Below are 23,056 nucleotides of genomic sequence, written 5' to 3'. Positions count from 1 at the left end.
CTTCAAGGCAAGGTCTAAATGTGACGCTTCACACGAGAAACTCCCAAGGCGTCAGCGCCGCCATTTTGAACGCTGCGGGAGAATGCTTTGATCGAAGTTCCAACGCCTGGCATCAAACATTTCGCCACACACGTTTTGTGCTATTTGACACAACGGGTTTCTTTTATAGATAAAATAACCGAAGTAGGCTACTTTAATTGTCAACGTGCTTGCAAGTTTGTATTTATGTCTGACTTATGCACTTGTTATTCCAAGCTTGCAGTAATGTTTTGCAATGTGAATAAGGAATAGTAGACAGATAAACACGGTTGCAACTTGATTTCCATCCACTAAAAGGATTTCTGTGATTACGTAATGGGCGATTTTGCATTTGCATTCACAAAAGCACACAACCCAGCTGGCAAAACCCGTCGTTTTTACATTGATTCAACGTCTGCAGACGTTGAATCGAAAAACCGAGAAGCGAAAAATATACTAGAGTAGTCTATCACGAGTCACGACCGCACTGTTTGATTTGTAGTGATGTACCAAAAGTAGCGATACGCACGCTGTTACGTTAAATAACTCAGGGGGAAAAGTAAGTTAATTTTGGGTTGATTCAACGTTCGAGTCAGCACAAATCTATTAATTTTCCTGGCGGGTTACATTGCGTACCCAGACAGCAAAAATGATCATTTTTGCATTGATTCAACGTCTACAGACGTGAAGTCAATGCAAAAATAGCGAATTTTGCTGCCTGCGTAACAATGCCCAAGAAATTTACGTTTGTTTTACATTAATTCGACATCTTGCGACTTTGAATTATCATAAAATAACGTTAATTGTTCAATCAGGTACCGGTAACAAATTAATATCTCATTGCGAGATGATTGCCTCGATTTATGAATTTACGTTTGTTTTACATTAATTCGACATCTTGCGACTTTGAATTATCATAAAATAACGTTAATTGTTCAATCAGGTACCGGTAACAAATTAATATCTCACTGCGAGATGATTGCCTCGATTTATGTTTACACTAACATAATTTCGGCACAATTGAGATACCGCGAGCAAACACGAGTCTGTTTGATAACTAACTAGCTGTCAGAATCGGAATCATAAGACGCTGTATGGGAGGATGAGGTTGTCGCGTCATCACTGAAATACTTGAAGACGCAAAACTGCCCGTTCATGAACGCGCAATGCCATATGATCAGAATCATTATTTTTCTTTTCTGCCGAAGAACCGTTTATCTAATTTCGTATTACTTTTTTAACTTGACCCTGTAGCTTTTCTAATTCCGATTTGTTTCCGTCATAAAATTCTTTACAAATTTTTCAAAATACCACACTAACTTTTCCTTCTGTTTGATAATCTATAGCAGGTAAATTCCACTTTTTAACTGTATCTTCTTTCACGATGATTTATATTCGCAACGACACCGGTAAACAATAAGCATTCGATGAAAGAATAACATTTGCGTAACAATTAAGCCAGTATTCATAAGGTGGCAAACTTTTTACAGTTCACAAGAGCATTGTCAGCGCATAAAATAGCTTGCGTGATGCTCTGGGCTACCGCCGTGTGACACGCGATGAAGAAGCGCATAAAATTTCGTTTGATTAAACATTAAAGCATACGGCAATTGTCGCAGCAATCTAAGGTGTGTTGATTTGGCGACTGCAATGTTTTTGCCGTCGTAGATGGAATCACTCAACCAGCGTGCGATTAAAAACAGTAAGTGACTCTGACTCTGATACCACACAACTTGTGCGGTAACTCGCGGCCAAACGCTTATAATCTGACTCTTGTGACGTCATATTACTATTCGACAAACAAGCGTAGAATTTTTGGTTGTTCGACAAGAAAGAAAAAATCGCAGCCCTGCACACAATAATCAAAATGAGTTGGAGTGCTTCATAACATGCACTGCATCTTATTTGAAAAACAAAGAAATGACATTACTCATCTCCACAGGACATCTGCTATGCATCCTGAGCACAGGTTGCAGCCAGATGGAACTTTACTTAATCTGTTATCTTTTGCAATTACTTCTACTCGGGATGGAATGGTCGTGTGGCGAGTGCGTATGAGACAACGCTCCACTACATGAATTCATTTCTATAGAGCATATGAACCCTGGCTACAAGTTGCAAGCATAATGGTGTGACTTTGCTTGTTATTAAACCTAGTCAGGATTTTGACGGAAGACTTTAGCCTACCACCCGCTTGAATATAGGCTACGGTATATTTTTTACTGATGTTTAGTGTAGTTATTATTTGACTAAAAGTGAAGTCAGTCATGTTCGTAAACTTGAATAAGTTATTGATAAAGCTTTCGCCGACGCAAACCTGGACTAACAACAAATAAATGGCGAACATACGCATTAAAATACAATATATTTTTCTGTTCAATATAACATTTTGTCTGAAAAGCATTGCCGGTTTAAGCAGCTTCACTCACGGAAGCCATCATGACATATTTTTCTGTTCAATACAACATTTTGTGTGAAAAGCATTGCCCTACCTGCCAAGCTGATACAATCTGCAGACTTTACTAGGCATAGCACCTAAATGACCGGGCGCCACAGTGCTCCGCACCTAAATATCCAGACGCCAGTGTGCTGTGCGCGCCTATTTGACCGGTGCCTTACTGTCTGCACCTAAAAGACTTGTTCCCACATTCACCAGGCTATTCTTTACAATTTTTAAACACTATTGGCTGATTGAAAAAGTCCACACTTTGTTTGCACTCACTGTTATTTCTCGGCATAAACCTTCAAAATTAACCTATAAATACAGCTACCGCAAAATGACTTCGGACCTTTTTGCGTACAGCAAACTTGACACCAGGTTTGTAGCTGTGCGTTTTACATCAAATCATACGACTAACAATAAGCATTTATGACTAACAATGCAAAAATTGTGAAAAATGTAAAGATTTTAATAATGCAATATGACAAAATATTAAGAAAAGTTTTTATTAAAAGGTTTCTTTGTATACAAACAGATTGTTTTTCTTGAAAATTAAGAAAGGTCCGAAGTAATTTTGCAGTAGTCTACATTTTTATGTTTCAGACGTAAATATTTATAATACTAAATTTTCAACAACTGTGATTGAGAATGTTTATCAATTATATAAAAGCAGTAATCCCCAAGCATGTTATGTAAAACTGTGTCATTTCTAACACATATACGTCCGGAACGGCCCGTTCCAGAAAATCCAATTCGGAGAAGCTGATTCGGGAATATCCCATTTCAGAAAAAAAACAGTTTCGTGAATTTTTGAGAATTTGTAAGGATTATTAGGTAAGCGGTTTTGTGTTTACCTTTCCATTCCTATACAAAAGGTTAGGCAATTAACTTGACCCATAACACAGGTCAACAAGGAATTTTTAAAAGACAAACTAACCATTTTCAAGCAATTCTGGTGCTCAAGTAAGTAATTCAATACTAGGCCTAATACGCAGCCAGAGCTATGCTTGGTCAAAATTCATGAGGTAGCTTTCAAGTTGCTGTATTTTTGTTATTAACATAGCTGGCAAGAGCGACTGTAACAAGTATGAGTGCTAGACCAAGTAGCTCAAAACGAATTCAGGTCATGTAACACCAAAACTCAGGTTTATTCTAAACTGCCACAAGATTTTAACATTTGATTATGAACATCAAACGCTGTTTGACCACTGCTTTATTTTTTGGCTGAGAGTTTATTTAATTAACCTCTTGACATTTTTAAAATCTTCAAAAAAGGCTTTCTCCGAATTGGGATTTCTCCGAATAGTACCAGATCGATATACGACACGTCACGTCGTCAATAGCTATAGAGCAGCTCCATCTAACCATGTAATAAAAAATAATATCAAATTGTTTTCACTAACTCTAATGTCATAAGCAATTAAAGATCTTTGATCATTTAGGCTTCTTTATAAGCCAAAATGTGACAATTTTATTAACAAGAAAGACAAAGCGTGGAGCGACTGCCAGAAATAAGCACTCAATCTAATCTCGTCAATCTCACTGCAATATGTTGCGTTCCTACAACTGAGCAGTTTCCAACTATCATTCATTGCATAAAATTTATCTTATATTTCATGTATATATATATGCCAGAGATGGATCTTTGCTTCCTGTTGCAGATATGCCAACCTGTGCTGACTGTCAGGATAAAATATTCTAAAATCACATTTTTATGTGTTGTTAATGCTTTGCCCAAATGACATAATGAATTTTAAAAAACAAAGATAGTTTTACACAAGAAATTTCAGTCAAGACTGTTGCCTCTAGCTAACAAGCTGATTGAAGATTTTTAAATTACATTTCTAATATTTTATAGCATTTCTATGGCAAAATAAGCTGTATAAATGGTGAATCCCATATATACACCCAAGCATCCAAGGATGAGAAGATAGGCTTTTCATTATACTAAGCCTTCAGTACTAAAGAGAGTAGGGTGGCCAGTAGGCTGGCGCAAAATCTCGAAAAAAAAATTTTTTTCTTTTAAATCTTTCGTCAGTTTGGAATATTGTTCCTTTTGGTAAATGTATCTGCTACACCAAATTTCACAAAAAAATATTAACGTTTGACCCTGGTTCACTTGGTTTGAACTTTTTCAAAATATCGAATTTTCGCTTATCCCTGAAACTGCTCACCCGCTATCTTCTAATGCACTCTAGCATCTTAATGGACACAATAAGAGGCAGTAACACAAACTTGTAGCAAGCAAAATGGTTTAATTAGCAACTCCATGAACACTGACACATGTATTTCTCTCAAAATGTCGAATTCTACCACACTTCAGACATGATTTTCTTTGTGCACTCTTCACGTAATAAATATCTACTGCTTTCAGTTTCTTGAATCCTTTGACGATGTTTATCGATTTTCACAGGCCAACAAAAATTTTTTTATATAAAGACATGTGAGAGTCATTTTAAGGTATTTTGAGGCCCCTGATTCTAAAAATGCACTAAGTTTTCTCGAATTGGCTTTAGATTTTGAGTTACAGCAAAAATATTTTTTTTTGCAATTTTGAGTCCCTATAGATTTAATGTCGTGTCGTTTACTACATAGACAAAACTGGAAGTAATCCCAGGCACATTTCTGAGTTGTGTAAACGCTATTTGGAACCAATCACGCTGATTACAACCCAAACAAACAGCTATTTAACGTTTACTGGCCTAGTAACAATCAAAATATGATGTGAAGCAAGCCTGAGGATACAAGATGTAGAATATATAACTTGCGTTTTGCATTAATATATTTGTTGATTTCAACAGTCTCAGACTTACTAAGTAAGCTTCTAAGTACAAACAAAATGCATACATTGTTTTGCTTAACAAACTAGACAAATAAACAAAACAAAGCTATCGATGAACAAACGCAACTCTTTATTATGATTGGCCTACTGAGCAACACCCATCAAGGTTTGAAGGCCATTTATATAATTACAGAATACAAAGTTATGTTCTTCAGTAAAGTAGCTGCTTAGAATTTTATCCTTGCTGCGGAAGAACGTAATCTTGGCCTTGGAGTCAAGAATGTCATGTTTATCGAGATGAGGAGCCAAGATTGCAGCTACCACTTTTGATAACTAAATCTTTAACTACTACAGTAGGTGGTAGAAATGGTTTTGAGAAAAAAACTTGACCTTGCTCCAAAACATTACTGAAGGTATTGAAGTTACTCTCAGTCATGCCCGTTTTCCTATTGTTTCAAGCAAATCACCACTTGAAACTAGAGAGGGCAAACAAAAAACAGAAATAGCAACATCCATGCAATGACTGCCTTGCACACTCCATGTAAACATGATGTTCCGACTTCCTTCGAACATCCTCACCGTGCAGAAGTATCAATTTTCATGGTGATTCCACGGCTCTCTTTATGCCATGGCACTCTGAACTTCTTAGCCTTGAGCCCATCAGAAACGGGTTTGAGTGCAATGTTTGCATACTTTAGGAGGAACCCAGGACTTATCTTGATCACCCAGCTTCATGTCAAAGTAATAATAATAATGCTTGTTTTCATATAGCGCTGTATCTATCGCAGAATGTGTTGGTCATCTGCGTTGCCTCATGCAGCAAAATATATCTGGGTTGTTTGTACAGCATCCTACTTGTCAAAGGCATATTTTATTAGCCTATATGCCATTTATTTAGCCTATAGACCAGAAAAAAATTCTTGGCCTTAGCAAAGGCTTGGAATAAAACTTCGTTTGTACAAGCATCCATTTCAGTAGGCCTACCTTTTCAATATAAAGCTGCATTCATAAACACATGACTTTCGGGATATTTTTCTTGTGATGTAGGCCTACTGATTCACAACTGTTTTCATTGAGTATTTATGTCTCCCTTGCGTTAAACACAGTTCATTTCAACCTTTGCTTGCGTTTTGAACTTTCGTGCAATATGAACCAATTGAACTAGACAAGTGCAATTATGACATCATAATGGTAAACAGGGCTGAAAATAAGTAATTTGCTAATTGAAAGCTTTTGAGAAACGATTTCAAAAATATTTTCATTGTCGAATATCTCGAAAACTAGAGCCAATTTGAAAAAACTAAGTGCAGTTTCGGAATCAGGGGCCCTGAAATACTCTAAAATGACTCTCATCTTTTGTGCCAAAATTTTTTTGTTGGTCTATGTTATAGATTCACTGACCGCGAAAAGGCTGTAAAATCAACTAAAATGACACTAAAAGCATGCACTATTAGTGACTCTCAGACTTGGAGTAGGGTGAAGATGTTCCACGTGGAAGTTAACAGGGGAAGTGACGTCAAAGTCACGTGGTCAAATTTTGAGAAATCCTCTCTTCAGATACTGCTAAACCACTTCGAAATTTACTAATTTTTCAGAAAAATTCAGAATTTCTCCTTGGGTGAACCAGGGTCAAAGGTCAAAACCCAACAAAAATTTTTGGTTTACAAATATCAGTGAGCAAAATGGAACATTATTCCAAACTGACAAAAATTTTAAAGAACATCAAGGAAAATGAGCCACCCTAGTGGCCAGTTTCTTATGCAAGCTGTATACTAATCAGCAAAAAATTAAAAAATGGTTTTTCAAAATTTGCATTTGACAAAAGCAGTCATAAAAATCTGCAAATAAGACAATCAGGCTGTATATCCAGGTAGCCACCGCTGCAATTTATATCTTTTTCGGCGACGACGTTGCTCGACACGCGCCATCACTATTCGACAAACGGCCTTCCTTAGGGAAAAATAAAATTAAGAGAAGACTAAACGTCGTTAGGTCGAGGAACAATCAGGGGGGGCATCATGTGATGCAATCATAAGAGTGCCGACTTACGTAAATTTTCTTGCACCAGGTACTTCAAGGTGGTGCACGGTCGTTTGGTCGACAGACATTTGGTCGACAGGACGTTTGGTCGACAGGACGTTTGGTCGACAGGACGTTAGGTCGACAGAACGATTCATTTTTGGGTTAGGGTTAGAGTCAGGGTTAGATTAGGGTTATGGTTAGTTAACTAACCCTAACCCTAAAATAAATCGTTCTGTCGACCTAACGTCCTGTCGACCAAATGTCTGTCGACCAAACGTCCTGTCGACCAAATGACCGGGTACCCTTCAAGGCAAGGCCTAAAAGTGACGCTTTATGTGAGAAACTCTCAAGGCATCAGCGCCGCCGTTTTGAACACTGCGTGAGAATGCTTTGATCGAAGTTCTAACGCCTGGCATCAAACATTTCGCCACACACGTTTTGTGCTATTTTACACAATAGGTTCCTTTTTGGAATGGCCCGTTTCGGTGAGTCCGATCCCTTAACAGGGATTTTTTAATTTTTTTTTAAATTATAGGGTACCGTAGCCTAATTATCATTGCCGTTTTAGGGTTAGAGGTTAGAAACTCACCGAATAGTAGCAGACCCGTTTCTTTTATATATAGATGAAATAACCTAGACTAATTTTAGTTGTAAACGTCTATGTTCAATTGTTCATTGTATAAGCCAATTAATAATATTGCTCTGTTAAAATGAATCAGTTGGATACTTGTTACGAAAGTTTTTCACATCTAGAAAAGAGATTAGTTTCCGACCAGATGTTCAGAAATACAGAATAAAAATTCCGCTATTTTTATGGAAAGGAGTTCTCTTCCAGAAGAACATTTTGAACACTACGGGAAAATGATTTGATCGAATTTCTAACGCCTGGCATCAAACATTTCGCCACACACGTTTCGTGCGTTTTGTGCTTTTCGACTCAACGGGTTTTTTTATAGATAAAATAACCGAAGTAGGCTACTTTTAGTTGTGAACGTCTATGCCAGTTTGCATTTCGCCGTATGAACCAATTAACAAAATTGACTCTGTGAGATACTTATTGCAACAGCAGCACGTCAGCACGCTCTTCAACACCTACAAGTGATGAGCTCTCTGGTTTTCGCCATTTTCTAGAGTCCGCGAGTGCGGATTTTAACCAGGAACGCCTCATTTCGCTGTACCACGCGCTTTATCAGCGCCTAGTATCCGAAGAGTCGTTTCCTCCGATTGAAAGTTTGTGGTACAGTCGAAATCGGCTAGTCGCATATCGGTTAAGAGCATAAATCGCTTTAGAGCATAGCATTGCATAATCCCAAACCATTCCCATTCACTTGTGAAGAAAATTCAACGGTTAGTCGCATAATGATTAATCGCATAAATCGGCTAAGCGATTAGGAATTCTTGATAGATTTGTAGACTTTTATCACTTAACCGCATATTTCCTTTGGCAAAGCAAGGTTGCTCAAGATAACACCTCAAGACAGACAGTTAGCGCCTACATGATTTAAACAATAAAGCAAAACCGCACGAAAAAAGGCCTTCTCTTCTATGATTTGAGTACAGTGCTGTATGAATCACAAGACCACATTTCATTTATGGATTGTTACATCATAAACAAGTATCATTACGTCGCAGTACGAACTGTAGAACCACAAGACTAAGGAAAATCTAAATCGCATGATTAGTGAATTTTCTTTCTTGCTCGCTGAAGCGAATTCGTTACGGTTGGGTGATCACGGCAGCTACCCGAAAGCCACGAGGAACGCGCGTGAACAGTTGTTGCTGCGTCACACTTCGCTGACCAACAGCCAAACAAAGTAGTACCGTTATTTGGAATTCGGTTGTACAGTACTATTCTAGAATATTCTGTAAATCTCCTAACACTCCGGGTTACGTATTAAGGCTCAATGCCTTCGTTCATCGAAAAAGTCCAGCGGTCTGTTTTCACGCTTTTGCGTTAGATAAACGTTCGGTATTGACGTATAGGATACTGTCAAACAATGTAAACGATTAAGCGCATATACCGTTTAAGCACATAAAAAAGCTTGACAAATTGACTATGCGCTTAAACGATTTCGACTGTACAACGTCTTCACAAATGAAAAATTTTACCAGGATTTAAGTGAGCTCATGCACTTCTGCTTAAAGTACCTGTTGTGCTGTTGTAACAAATGTATCGTTGAGACTTTCTGCTCCAGCTATGCACTGCACAACTCCCGATTAAGGCCGCTGTCTGACGAAGCTATTCAAGATGAACTATTCGTTGGCATGTGCGGCCCATCGATTTCACTGGCGAAACCATTGTTGCAAGCACTAAGCAGTGTGTGACAGTGAGCGTACGTAGTGTTGGGCGATATATCGAATTTTCGATACGATACGATATCTTTTCAATATCGATATTTATTTCAATATCGTTCGATATTTTGACTATTACAGCCCTAACTCGTAACTGCAAACTCCTACAAAAACGTTGCCAAGGCCAAACGACAAAAGTTGAAATTGCCTCGGCAATTGCTGTGAACGTTTATTACGAAAAAAAACTGTACCAAAACATGTAAAACGAGAAGCGAAAAATATACTAGAGTAGTCTATCACGACCGCACTGTTGGATTTGTTGTGATGTAATAATACCAAAAGTAGCGATAAAGCGAACAACGCGATACGCACGCTGTTACGGTGATTCACGTTGAATAAAAGTAAGTTAATTTTGGGTTGATTCAACGTTCGAGTCAACACAAATCGATTTAATTTTCCCGGCGGCTTATATTGGTTATATTGCGTAACAACAATGCCCAATAAGAAATTTACGTTTGTTTTACATTAATTCGACATCTAGCGACGTTGAATTATCATAAAATAACGTCAATTGCTCAACCAAGAACCGGTAACAAATTAATAGCTCCCTGCGAGAAGATTGCCTCGATTTACGTATGCACTAACACTGGTTTTTTTTTCGGTCATTGACCGATTATTTAGCAAAATGTCCGAAAAAAATAGTCAATTCGGTCAAAATGTCCGAAAAAAAGTTTGGTTGAAGTTTCGCTGATGAACGTTGAAGAAACGTTTGTCTGTTCCAACTTTTCTCAGATAAAACACGACAACGTTTCTCAGCGAAACTTAATGTTGTAGCTAGTCAGGAAGTGCAAATTTTAGTTTGTATCAACTACTTGAAAGGAAATATATCAGAAAAAATGACCGAAATAAATAAAAAATGACCGAATTTTTTCAAGTCATTTCGGACAAATGACCGAAAAGTCTCGACGAAAAAAAACCCCAGCACTAACATAATTTCGGCACAATTGGGATACTGCGAGCAACACAAAGTCTGTTTGATGAAGAACTAGTCAGAATCGGAAGCATCAGATGCTGTATCGGAGGATGAGGTTGTCGCGTCATCACTGGAATCAGACACACCAAGAGGCTCATCGCTTGGCTGTAAATCTGCACTGTCTTCACCGTTCGCAATGAAGCATCCACTTTTTGCGGCTTTCGTGCATTGATACCCATCCACACGCCTCTTTCGCAGAGCTCCATCAGGGTGTTGACTAAGGAACAAATTTATGGCTGTGGCATTACGACTGGGAGGAATGTCTAACCCTAACCTTACAAGCGCTCGTGTGGCCTCGGCATTTTTATTGCCGACGCTAATTTCAAAGACTGAGAAACTCTTTTCTTATAAAGAACAGAAATATCGAAAAATATCGAAATATCGAGTATTTTTTCAAATATCGTATCGTTTTGTTTTTTTCAATATCGCCCAACACTAAGCGTACGTGCCATGTGCATCTCAGAAGTAGCCTAATTCATGTTCCAGAGAAAGCCATGCGATCAGCTGCTGTTTTGGGAGCAAGGGCAATGTAGGCTGTTTTTCGCTTTCGGCATTCTTTTAGTCCGTTAAACTTTAAATGATCTAAATCTCTTTCGTGAAGTGTTTTATCTTTGAAACACCACTTGTAATTAATAGCCATTTTTTTGCCCTTCAACTATAAATTTACAGGGGGCGCCACTCCCCGGAAGTCGGCGCATATGTACTATTCGACAAACAAATGCAGAATTTTTGGTTGTTTTACAAGAAAGAAAAAATCGCAGCCCTGGCCACAGCCCAACTAAAGTACAATTTTAGAGTTGGTACTGTTTATGCAAAAGCTCTGTGTCAAGCTCTAGCAAAATCAAAGAGTATTTAAAATGTGTTTTTTTTTTGAATGAATTAAAATGACCTCTGAAACAATTCCAATTACCCATAAGTTCCATAACTCCCATCAAAATACCCAAAAGCCCAGTGTAACGGCCGAGGAATTACAACAGTTGCCAAACATTTTATTTAACTTTTTTTTTAATAATTAACTTTTTAACCTTCCAAACGCATTGACAATTGTAAGCATATTAAGCTTAAATGAAAAAGTACAGTATGCATTAATTTGAGAGCAACAAGTGAATTAAACATGCGTAGGCTACTAATTGCGTAGTTGCAAGCTTCCTTTTTATATGATTTGTGGACAGGCCAGGCACCTCTGGTAACTTCGAGTCTGATAGTACTAGTACGGTAACTTCTAGACTGCAGTGCTGACTGCTTAGGTAGCCGTTCAGAAGAGGTGCAAACTATTTTGTGTCATGAAAAGGTCGAGGAAAAAAATAGAGCAGTGCCGAAGTTGTTAATAGGAGTTTTTGCAAACTTTTTTTCTTTTTTAATATAGAAATTATTAAGACAAAAAATAGAGCAGCATCAAGTCACTGATCGGAGTTTTACAACAATTTCCAAATTCAAATGTGACTGAATGGATGCTGTCATTGCATTGTTGAAGTGCACACTGCAAGAGTTGAACAAACCATTAAATAGGTAACACTAGTGGCAAATGTGTCCGCAATAAATGTAGGCCTACCGTATATACTTCTATTTAGAATAGAAACACAGTAAATTAATTGATTATGGTGTTAAGTATTAGATTAGGCTACGGTAGCATGTCATTGCAGTTAATTTTTTAATCAAAAACAGCTTGCCAGCTGATTTGAACCAAAAACTGATCTGACAAAATTGACTCCAGATCCTTCCATTCTGCTGATAACAAACTGTCTGTTTCATAGGAACAGAGGAGCGTACATCAATGCGTTTAGGCTGCTTTGTTGCTATCTCTATGTTTGTACTTTGTTGCATCTAGTAAGCATTTGGCATGCTGCCAGTGGCCAAAAGATAGCTAAAGTCACATCAAATATAGCCAAAAGCTATATTACATCTATAAATATTACTCAGACAGGCTTACTATTGCAACTTAGCCTGCCACCAAACGTAGACAGTTACCAGTTACAACAGAGGTAGACAGTTGCAGCTAAAATTAGTTTTAAGATCAGCTTAGTGGTTAAACTAATTTTAATTTTTTTAAAGCAAAATTGGACTGCAGTGTCATTTTTCATAACCACTCATTTACTACATAAACATCCTGTGGTGAACAAAACTGACTGAAAAGCAAGCCTGCAGAAGCCAATTGTACAGTAGCCTACCGTACCTCCACTGCGCCCTTGGTGCTCACCTAACTTTACAAGAATGCAGTCACTCCTAGTCTTAACGAGCCAAGATATTCTTAAAACTGCAAAATTAAATTTCTTCAACCAAGTTGATCGCCATCATCTAAAGCTATTTGTCTGTTGTAGTTATGTATGATTTAGCATTGAACTTGCTTGCTATTTCTTTCTGCATTCAGAAATTGCATCAACATTCAGCAATGAGCAAGCAGCAACAGGCAGTCAGGCACAGCCAAACCAACAGGACCAACCAATCATTGCGTGGGCACGCTTGATTGCGTTTTTCTATCAGGTCTCTTGTTCACTTTTCAAAAATAACTTCGGGTTTAGAAATCTATCATCAAATCAGAGCCTTACGATTTTTTGCTTTGCACAAACTTGATTTCAGTGGCGGCCTTTGGGGTGGGCAAACTGGGAGACCGCCCAGGGCCCGCAAATTTATGGGGCCCGCGCTTATACAAAATATGCACAAATAAAATATGCAAGAAGAAAATCTGTTAAAAAAAATGCTCTGAAACATCTCCAGAATTTGCTGGAGACCTTGACAGTGAAGAACTTTCCACTGAAGTGTTGAGCTTCACAAGAATATATTCACCATTGAAAACAAAAAAAACCACAGTTTTCTCTGTTCTACAGTATCTGTATCAAAACAAACTGAATGTTGTGTACCCTAACTTGTGTTTGTTACTGAGACTATTTCTTACTGTGCCAGTTAGCCTACTGTAGCTTCAGGGGAAAGATCATTTTCTAAACTAAAGTTGATAAAAATTACCATCACTCTACAATGAGCCAAGACCGCTTGATTGGACTAGCTGTCGTTTCAATTATTGAGCTTAACGTGGGCAAAACATTGGACAATGCTTCCCTTAATAAAGAGTTTGCCGCAATAAAAGCTAGAAAGGTGCATTTTGTGTGCTGCAGACGGGTGGTGTAGGACTCTCACTGGGTGTGGTGGTAGGCTACAACATAGCACCAGAGTGATGTGAAGATATCACAGCATGAAATACACCTTTCTCGCTTACCATCGCTGATTGCTGTTGTATCATGTTAATTTCTTTTTGTGTTATTGTGATTTATGGTTATTTGAGTTTGCGTACCTACTTTAATTTGTCGATACCGGGCTGTAGAGGGCCCTCATATTACTTCTTGCCCAGGGCCCACAAAACCTTAGGCCACTTAAACTTGATTTGATCATTATTTGAATGAATCTTGCCAATGACTGTTTCTGTTAACTTGATAGCTGAATTTGACGATTGTTTCTCAAATCGGTTGGACTGAACAGTTTTTATCACTGCATATCGCTTAAATTAGAAATGGATTAAGCTGTAATCGCAGTTTGTTTGCTTTGCTGCGTCCTTAATGGTAGCAGCTAAAAAGTTATTGTTTTGTAAAGTTGTTTTTCATATTACTTTTGTGAAAATTTATATTTTTTTGGCATTTGCATGAAACCACAAGATGTTAGGCTACTGGAGTAGGCTACCGCTTCATCAAACAATTTGTGTCTGTTAATTTTTATTGATTGAGGAAATCTTTATTCTCAACAGAGAAAGCTTCTTTGAAAGCTTAAACTTGGTAGTCTGACATACTTTTAGAAGATTTGAACCACTGACAGGGCCGGTCAACTAGATTGACAGAGTGAAGCTGACGCATTCTAAGGACTGTTCTCCATTCAGCGGTAGACTACCTAATGGATGGAATAATTCCCCGGCAATAACACTTCAACAATCGGAAACTTCACTGTGTCAATCTTGGTAACCAGCCCTGTGTCAACTGACACAAGCCTCTACAAGTATGAGAAATTACCAGGAATGACCTATCAAGGCTTTGTCAGTCCGAGGATAAAGATTCAAAACCAACTAAGTTTGAAGTTTTGCTTGATGTTGAAGTGTTGTTGCCTATAAATTAATCCATCCACTAGGTGCCGCTGAACGGAGAGCTGTCCTTAAACTGCGTTGCTCAAGCGCACACCCTCAGAGTCGAACCAGCGTCGCTTGATCTTGAAGTAGCTAAACCTTACCTTTAGTTCAAATGCAGCTTAATAGGCCGCTTGACATTTGTCCCAGTAAGGACACGGGAAGCAGCTGACTCGATGACGGATATAGTCTTTCGCTGCTTCTTGCTTGTTGTGGAATTTAATTTTTTATGGCGCTAAATTTTTTTGCATTGACAATAGGCTTAGGCTACATGTAGGCCACCGTCTCCTCCAACAGATGAAATAACTTTTTCTTTTCTCTCTCTTTACATTTGCTACATATTTTATACATAGGCTTATACCTACATGGGCTACATAAAATTTCGAAACAATGGCAACATTGCAACTTAAGCGATATTCAACAGCTTGCAAAAACCATCTACCTGAAAAACATACCTGCCAAACGAAGGCTTGATTACTTTCACGAGTACCGTTTTTCTTGATTTTGTTCCAATTTTAGTCACAATGGAAGGGCTGATGAAGCTTGAAGCAAGTTTGTAAACTTTAGCAGTAGAGCAATTTTTAGTACTTTTTTTACTGGTCTTCTTTGGCAGCAAAATGCAAGGTATTTTTTTTTCCACACTCAAATTTTTAGCTGGTTTACGCGCTATACTATCACTAATAGTTGAAGTTCCTTCTTTTGGACAAATTATTTTGTCCACATTTTGTCGGGTAGTGTTTATTGGTTGCGAAAAATAAAAGTCCACGTTTTGTGAAGACGATGTTGGCAAGTGCTCTTGCTGAATCACTGCTGAATCACTAAAATCCGAACTGTCAGTGCAATATCCTTCCGATCCAAGTGTAGAAGTTTCATCTGTGAATTGTCCAGAAAGCGGCGAATCAGACAAATAAGAAAACTCTTCTTCAGAATCATATATTACATCATCCCAGTCACTGAAAATAGGTGCATCTCTTTGACTACCTTTGTTTAAATGTTCATTGGTGTCTAATTTGTCCATGAAGCAGCTCTGTGTGCTTGCAGAATGACGAAGTGCATAAACCGACGTCTTCGTTTGATTTGACGTTGCATTGGATTTGAACGTAGTCGACGTGACGTAAGAATGGTCGTTGACAACGCTAGATGTGTTTAGTGACTTTTCGGTACCGGTACTGAAAGTGAAATTTGCACAATGAAAGGTTGAACAAAAGTAGCTGTAAGATCAAAGAAATAACAAAGATACGACCACAAAACTGAACAATGATAACTTGGGCCATAGAATATCACAACGTGGCCAATCTTGGTAAAAGGGTGATGATCACACTCCAATTTTGGAGATGTGTGTTACGTCACGACTTATAACATTATGATAATAATTCGAACAATGACATTATTATTATATTTCGACTAATGATATTAAGATTGTTGGTTCAGTTAGCTTAGTGGTTACGTGTCCGGCTCAAGATCACGCGGCGCTGGTTCGACTCTCGGGGTGTGCGTTTGAGCAACGCATATCATGACTGCTCTCCATTCAGCGGCACCTAGTGAATGGAATAATTCCCCGGCAACAACAATCAACAATGGGAAAACTTCACTCTGCCAATCTCGGTAACCGGCCCTACGTCAAGAGCCTCTACAAGTATGCGAAACTACAAGGAATAACTTATCAAGGCTTTGTCAATCTCAGGATAAACATTCAAAACCAACCAACCAAGCTTACATTGGTGTTACACACGCCTTAAGGGCCTCCCGGTTTAATTGTCTTATCCTAGCTATGTTATTATCTATAGTAGTAGATTAAACATGCAAATTACATAAGACTTGTTCAGTGTATTGATGTTGCCTACAACCACATTTGACTAGGAATAAGCCAGGGGTAACAGACTAGAAGACTTTCTACTAAAACGCAAAAGTAACGTCATTTGCCAAGAAAAGATTGCTCTGCTGCGAGGCTCGTTTATGACTGTTTTTGTTTTGAGGTAGGGAAAACAGAGATACGAAGGTACAGCGGGAAATGAACTGCACAAACAGTGTTAAATTACTGTTTCACTTAGTTCACTTTAGCTCACCGATATAAAAACATTAAGAAAATGTTAAAAATGCCAAATGTGTTGCTAGTATGAAACGCAGCACTTTTAATGTAGCTGTAATCCCCCTTGAATAAAATGGATTTGCTCGATTGTAAACAAAGACGACTTCTCTTGCTGCTCAAAGAAACTTCTCGAACATGTATGCAAATAGTCTAAATATAAAACTATTAGTACCATCACATTACTAACTGTTTTGATGATAAGTAAGGTTACGGTTAATTATAATTACTTTTCACCGACTGCCAACAAGAAAAATGGCTTTCTCTTACCTCAAGACCGATGCTCCTGATAAGGTAGAGCTTTCAACTTTGGATAATTTTGCTACAATGGGATATGACTCTAACAAACCAGCCATGGAGCGTTTTTTTCCACAAAGCATTACTTCTTTTTACTCAAGCTACGTTCTAACATACCACCCTGAATTTTTTAGGCCTAAGTGTGGTATCACAATCTTTCCTTCCTGCATAAAATGAAATCCTGTTTATAGTAAAAAAGGTCGTAATCCAGTGATGCAGCGCTTATGTTTCCATGCCATGCTGGATAGACATGTCCGGTTCGATCATTTTTACGTCCATAAAGCGTCGCATGATGTTTTACAAACAAAAACGAAACTGTGCAATGCTAGTGAAAAAAAACGTGCCAAGACATACTTGATGGATCTCCCTACACGCCATCTTCCTTTTATTAAATCAGGCCCACCTAAAAAAATAAATCAGCACTTTTTTAGTCAAACAAAATGCTATTGCAAAACTTTCTAATCAAAACTACCACTTCAGACAAAACATAATCATACAGTACTCAAACTCCGCTGCGCACAACAACATCTGAATAATGTGTAGTTAGTTTGCTGCCTTTTACTTTCCAAGCTCTTGATCAAAAATCGATTCGAGAAAATTCTGGCGATTACTTGTTCAACTGCAAAGAACTCTATCCGTAAATTTAAACGAGGGACGTTAATCAGATGTGTTCGTTTGTTTCCAGGGCTAGTTTAGTACATGGACTGCCAACAATTTTGGCTTAACACTGTTTTTTTTAAGCAGCTTTGGGCAAGAGTGGATAGTCTGGTATTGATTTTTTAAACAGTGTTATGGCTTTCTTGTGCCTACGAAGAGTACGTCTAATGCAATAATTTCTTCTGTAAGAGCATCTACGTGAAACAGTATTTCATGCGAAATGTTTTTGTTGCAGGTTAATCGTTGCTTCCTGATGTTAAAACAACGTATATTTTATGGGCTCATGTAGTTTGTAGTCTAAAATAAACACTACTGTTTTGATTTTTTGACCCAACAATGACATTATTGTCACTATTCGTGGAGGAAAGTGTAACTGCTAATAGGCCCATCACCTTGACCATTTGCCTTATGTTAGTTGGCCACTTCAGTTGAACTACCACGGAGTATAATTTTCACCTGTTTTGTGCAAATGAAGTGGAAAGTTGCCCCGGTTATGTGGAAAAATCAAACTGTCACTTATGTTCATTTCGATTTAAGATCACAACCGAAGAAAATCAATGAACTTTACCTTGAATCCACCATGGATGATATAATGATCAATAATATTATTAAAAATATGTCTTGTTGTATTAGCAGTCAGTTTGATTAAATCCATTCATTTACCTACACTACGCGATGTGCTGCGTGGCAAACGCGCAAAAATGGTCACAAGTCTTTTGCACTTCAAACGTATTGTCCAAGTCAACAAAAGTAAGTTTTTTTGGATTAAAGCACGTTGAATAAATGTAAAATGAACTGGTACTGTTAACTGGGGTAGGACAGCAACCATAAACAAGGAATGCAAACAGTGCCACACACTCGCAAGGTAGGAACAGTTTCATTGTAAAAAAGTAAACGACTACAAACATCAGCAGTGCAAATACTGCTTTCAATACGTTTTGAAACTACAGCAACTTTTTCCGTACAATAAAGAACCACGCTCTCAGGCATTAAATCCAGAGATGAAGGCTACAAAGAGGAAAGTCACCCTCTCCCTTCTTGTAGCTATGTGACAGGGAGAAAAGCTGAACCTCCAGAAAACGATTATTTGAGGGGCTAGTTTGAACTGTTAAAAAAATTTACTATAATGACATTCTTGCACAACTTTGACCTTGTAATTTTGACGTATTTTTAGATTTTGTACTTCACTATATACTTTGAAAAATAATTGTGATTTCATTTCCAATTAATTTTCCAAAACACAACTTTGCTTCATTAACTGATAACAAGCATAAATTTTCTCTGGGACGGCGTTTTTTTTTCGATCAGATATAGGCTACAGTGTATATACCTGTGTAGCCTACTGATTATATGGTAGGTAGGTTGTATGGTCGGTAGATTATATGGTAGATTATATATATTTATATACTATCTATACACTTCCTTGCAATAGTTTTAATTAAAACAGCACGCACAAGCTTTATCGTTTCTCCAACTACTTCATCAGTTTCAAAAGTGAAAAGCGACTGAATCGTAGGCTACATGTTTCTGAAGATGCATTACAAAATTATATCACATGTCACCAAAGTACTCCCTCCGTTAAAGGTATTCCACATGACCTTTAAATACCGAAGTCCAGCTTCTTTGCAGAGCGACTAACACCTGCACAGTGACATTTATTGTTATCTAACAAGACTATTAAATTTTCTTGCTAACAATCGAATAATGACAAACAGAATAATATCGATTATAATGAACAGATGTAGGTCACGAGTGATTTTAGGATAAAGTTATTCAATTTCGTTACATAATTTGTTTACTCATCAAACATTGGTCTTCAGAAGCGAGTTGGACCCACAATATTTAGTGAGGAAAAAGAGGAACGAGATAAAACGCCAAAACACATATCGTATCGTATCAGTAGTAGGCCTACATTGTATCGTATCTAGGCTTTCGTCTGTGGTGATTTAGAGTGAGTGGACGGAATGGCAAGCAGGTCAATCTTCGCGTCCACTTTCGGTCATAGGCCTACCTTTGAGTGTCCCGCTAAAGACACAGCCGCATGCTCTTCAGCGGTGTCGAAAGGGCACTACTAGGGCTCTCACCACTCGGCATTTCAACCCACACATACATTGATAGGAGTTTTGTTGCTCCGTAATAAGCGTTTTAAGTCGTCTATTGATGGCCTCAGTGCAACCTGTTCGACTCCGACCGAGAGAAAGCCACGTGCCTTGTTCTTGGTGATGAATGACTTAACAGGAAAATAGAAGAAAATTGGCTTCATTGCTTTTCCATTCACTTAATCCAAATACTTATTGTTAAGGAATCAGCTGACACGATAATTTTAATAGTCTTTCATCTCTTCCTGGCTGTGTAAAATTATTGTTCCTCTATTACGTTACTTGCAGCTGTTTTGCGATTGCGTTTTGCCTGTTGTTAACTACAATATCAATTTTACTTTTGTCTGGCAATCCATTTCATCTTATTCTGCTGTATAAAGCGGAAATAAATAAACTAAAAACAACCGCTTTAGTAACTTGTTTTTATTTTCTTACCTTGCCAACGAACGTTGCAGACCTATTTTGTTTACCACTACCTTCAATAAAACGTAAGCGATTAGAAAAAGTACACTTTAGCTGCTTGAACCCAGACAAAAAATCAGTCGCTTTTCCACAGACGTTGAATCAATGTAAAAACGACTGATTTGCTCTCTGGGAATTGTCCTGCTTTAAAACTTATGCAGAAACAAGTAACTGCGTTGTTTGCTGCATGACTGTACCTTTCATAACACCTGAATTCCAAGTCAGCAAATAAGTGCTTTCATAACTAGAACTGCAAACCAACTTGCTGACCGGGTAAGAAAGTTGGTTAATATGTTTCTCTTGCATTCCACGCAAGTTCCTTCGAGCAGCTTGCTCTATCGCTTATGAGTTTCCAGAAAATGCTCCATTTATGTACTATGCTGGAGAACAGTAAAGTAGTTTTGTTGCCTGCAACATTTATAAGAAAACTATTTTTTGCAAGCACATTTCATCAGTAATCGACCTTGACGAAATGTATACACTCTAGGCTGCTTTCCGAACTTTAGTTTCACTTCCTAATCTACATATAGTTTTGATAAAACGATAAAACTATGCTGAACGCACCTTTTTCACTACGATTAAAGTTGTCAAATAAAAAGAACAATGAATTTACAAGCAGCTGATCATTGAGAAACTATAGTTACAATCAATAGCAATACCCTACAAAACGCTAACAATAAAATGTGCTGAAATAAAAACTGTTGGTTTTGTGTTTTCTACCATAAGGTGAGAAAAAATCTTTAAAAGCTAAAAATCATGACTAAGCACTTTCAAGAGATCAGCATAATATACCGAAAATGCTGACCAGTCAAAAAGTGTTACACATGTTTTGTGTATGACTGCATGCGATTGTTGGTCTCAATGGTTTTCGTATTTTATGAAGTCTTGTGATGGTAGGCGATGTGGTATTGAAACATTAAAATATTTCCAGTCATTAATACTCAAAGTTCAATTGAGTCCATTTTGCCATAGTTTTGTCAGCAGTTCGAATTTTATGCAAGGCTGCAATTTACATTGTGAAACATTTTGCAAGTTCGCCCGTTAGCTCAGTGGTTACGTGCCCGACTCAAGATAATGCGGCGCTGGTTCGGCTCTCAGAGTGTGCGCTTGAGCAACGCATTTCAGGTCTGCTCACCATTCAGCGGCAATTAGCGGATGAAATAATCTCCCGGTAACAACATTTCAACAAACGGAAACTTCACTCTGTCAATCTCGGTTACCGGCCCTGCGTCAAAAGCCTCTACAAGTAAGTTGTGCGAAACTACCAGGAATACCCTATCAGAGCTTTGTCAGTCCGAGGAAAAAGATTCAAAACCAAACAATCTTCTATCCCTGGTTGATGTCTGGTTCCATCTACAAAGGTTTGGATTAACTAATTCAAGGTTAGGTTTTGTGTTTAGGCAGACAGTTGAACAGTATCTTCCTTGCAAAATAAACTGGGCTACTTACAAGTGCATTATGGAACTAACTTACTTAACATTTCCAAATCCCTGACGTTACCGCGGCTCGTGCCCCATCCCTCAAGTAAACGCCACAAAAAGTGGCTCCTTGTTTAACAAAAAATTGGTTCATTTCACTAGTGCTGAGGACCTTCACTTTTGACCTTGTGGCCTCTTAAAGAGGGCAATGAGCTTCGCTTCAGAAGCTCTAATCTAGACTTGCCGTATACAATATTCATTCACTTCTCACTGCTTCGTGCTTTTCGTAAAACAATTACGATATCAGTATCATTCTAGATGTTTTCATTGTGAATAGCCCATCAGCCCGATCTTTATGGCATCGATCGCACAAGTGCAAGATTGACATTTTACTTGGTGCACAGTATGTCCAGAGTCCACAAGCGTTGTGATTATTGGGCAATTTCAATCACTGCACTTCTTTGCTGGTAGCTGCAATTCAAATTAACTCAAAATCTTCGACGATGAATCAATGTAACATTCACAGCTTTTACTAGCTGGGTTTGGTAAAAGTCGTTTAATTCACCGGCAATGGAATTCCAGGACAGAATTCGATCGATGCGTAATGTTCAAATTCAAGCAAGGCAATGTGAATTTAGCGATTACTGCATTAGTTGATGTTGCGTAACGTATTGGATGAGCTTTTGTTGCTTGTAAAGTTGGAGCTTACACTTACGTAGGCTACAATACTCAGCGGTGCAACTGAGAAGAGGACTGAATGCCAAACAATCTATCTCACAAGGTAAATGTGAGTTAAACACTAAGCCCTCTATTTTTATTTTATTTTGCTTCAAAATTATGTCATTTGCATAAAAGTGTGACGATCGAATGAGCTGCTCCTCTTAGGTCCAACTAAAAAACCGTAATTACCAAATTTTGCAGGATATTCCATAAGGCTCTTTATTTTTATTTGATAACACTGCTAATTTTGTTTTGTGAGCAAGCTATTAGCTAGCTTACCTGCGTTTCTCATTTACAAAACTAGACTTCTAATTTTTGGGTTAAATAGCATCATCTGGAAGTAGAAAGCTGGATCGACTGGTTTTACTTGTAGGCCTACGTAGCCTACGTGCAAGTGCGTTGTTGAGATTAGTTCCAAATTGTTAGGCCCTGCTCTAAATGTACCCCTTGGACCTCTTAGTAACGTTTCTTCCGTTTTCAATAGCCTACGTCTACATTATCTTTGACTGTCATTGCTCAATCCTACTGTGCAATAGCTTTGACAAGGGCTTTCAGGAGGCACTTTTTGAATCGAGCCGGGATGAATTCAGGATCTCGTAACCTTCATAAGGGGCCGGTAAACTTGAAA

This window comes from Aplidium turbinatum, chromosome 7, assembly GCF_918807975.1.
Source record: "Aplidium turbinatum chromosome 7, kaAplTurb1.1, whole genome shotgun sequence".
In the NCBI taxonomy this organism is placed as follows: domain Eukaryota; kingdom Metazoa; phylum Chordata; class Ascidiacea; order Aplousobranchia; family Polyclinidae; genus Aplidium; species Aplidium turbinatum.
Note: the sequence above shows the minus strand (reverse complement) of the source record.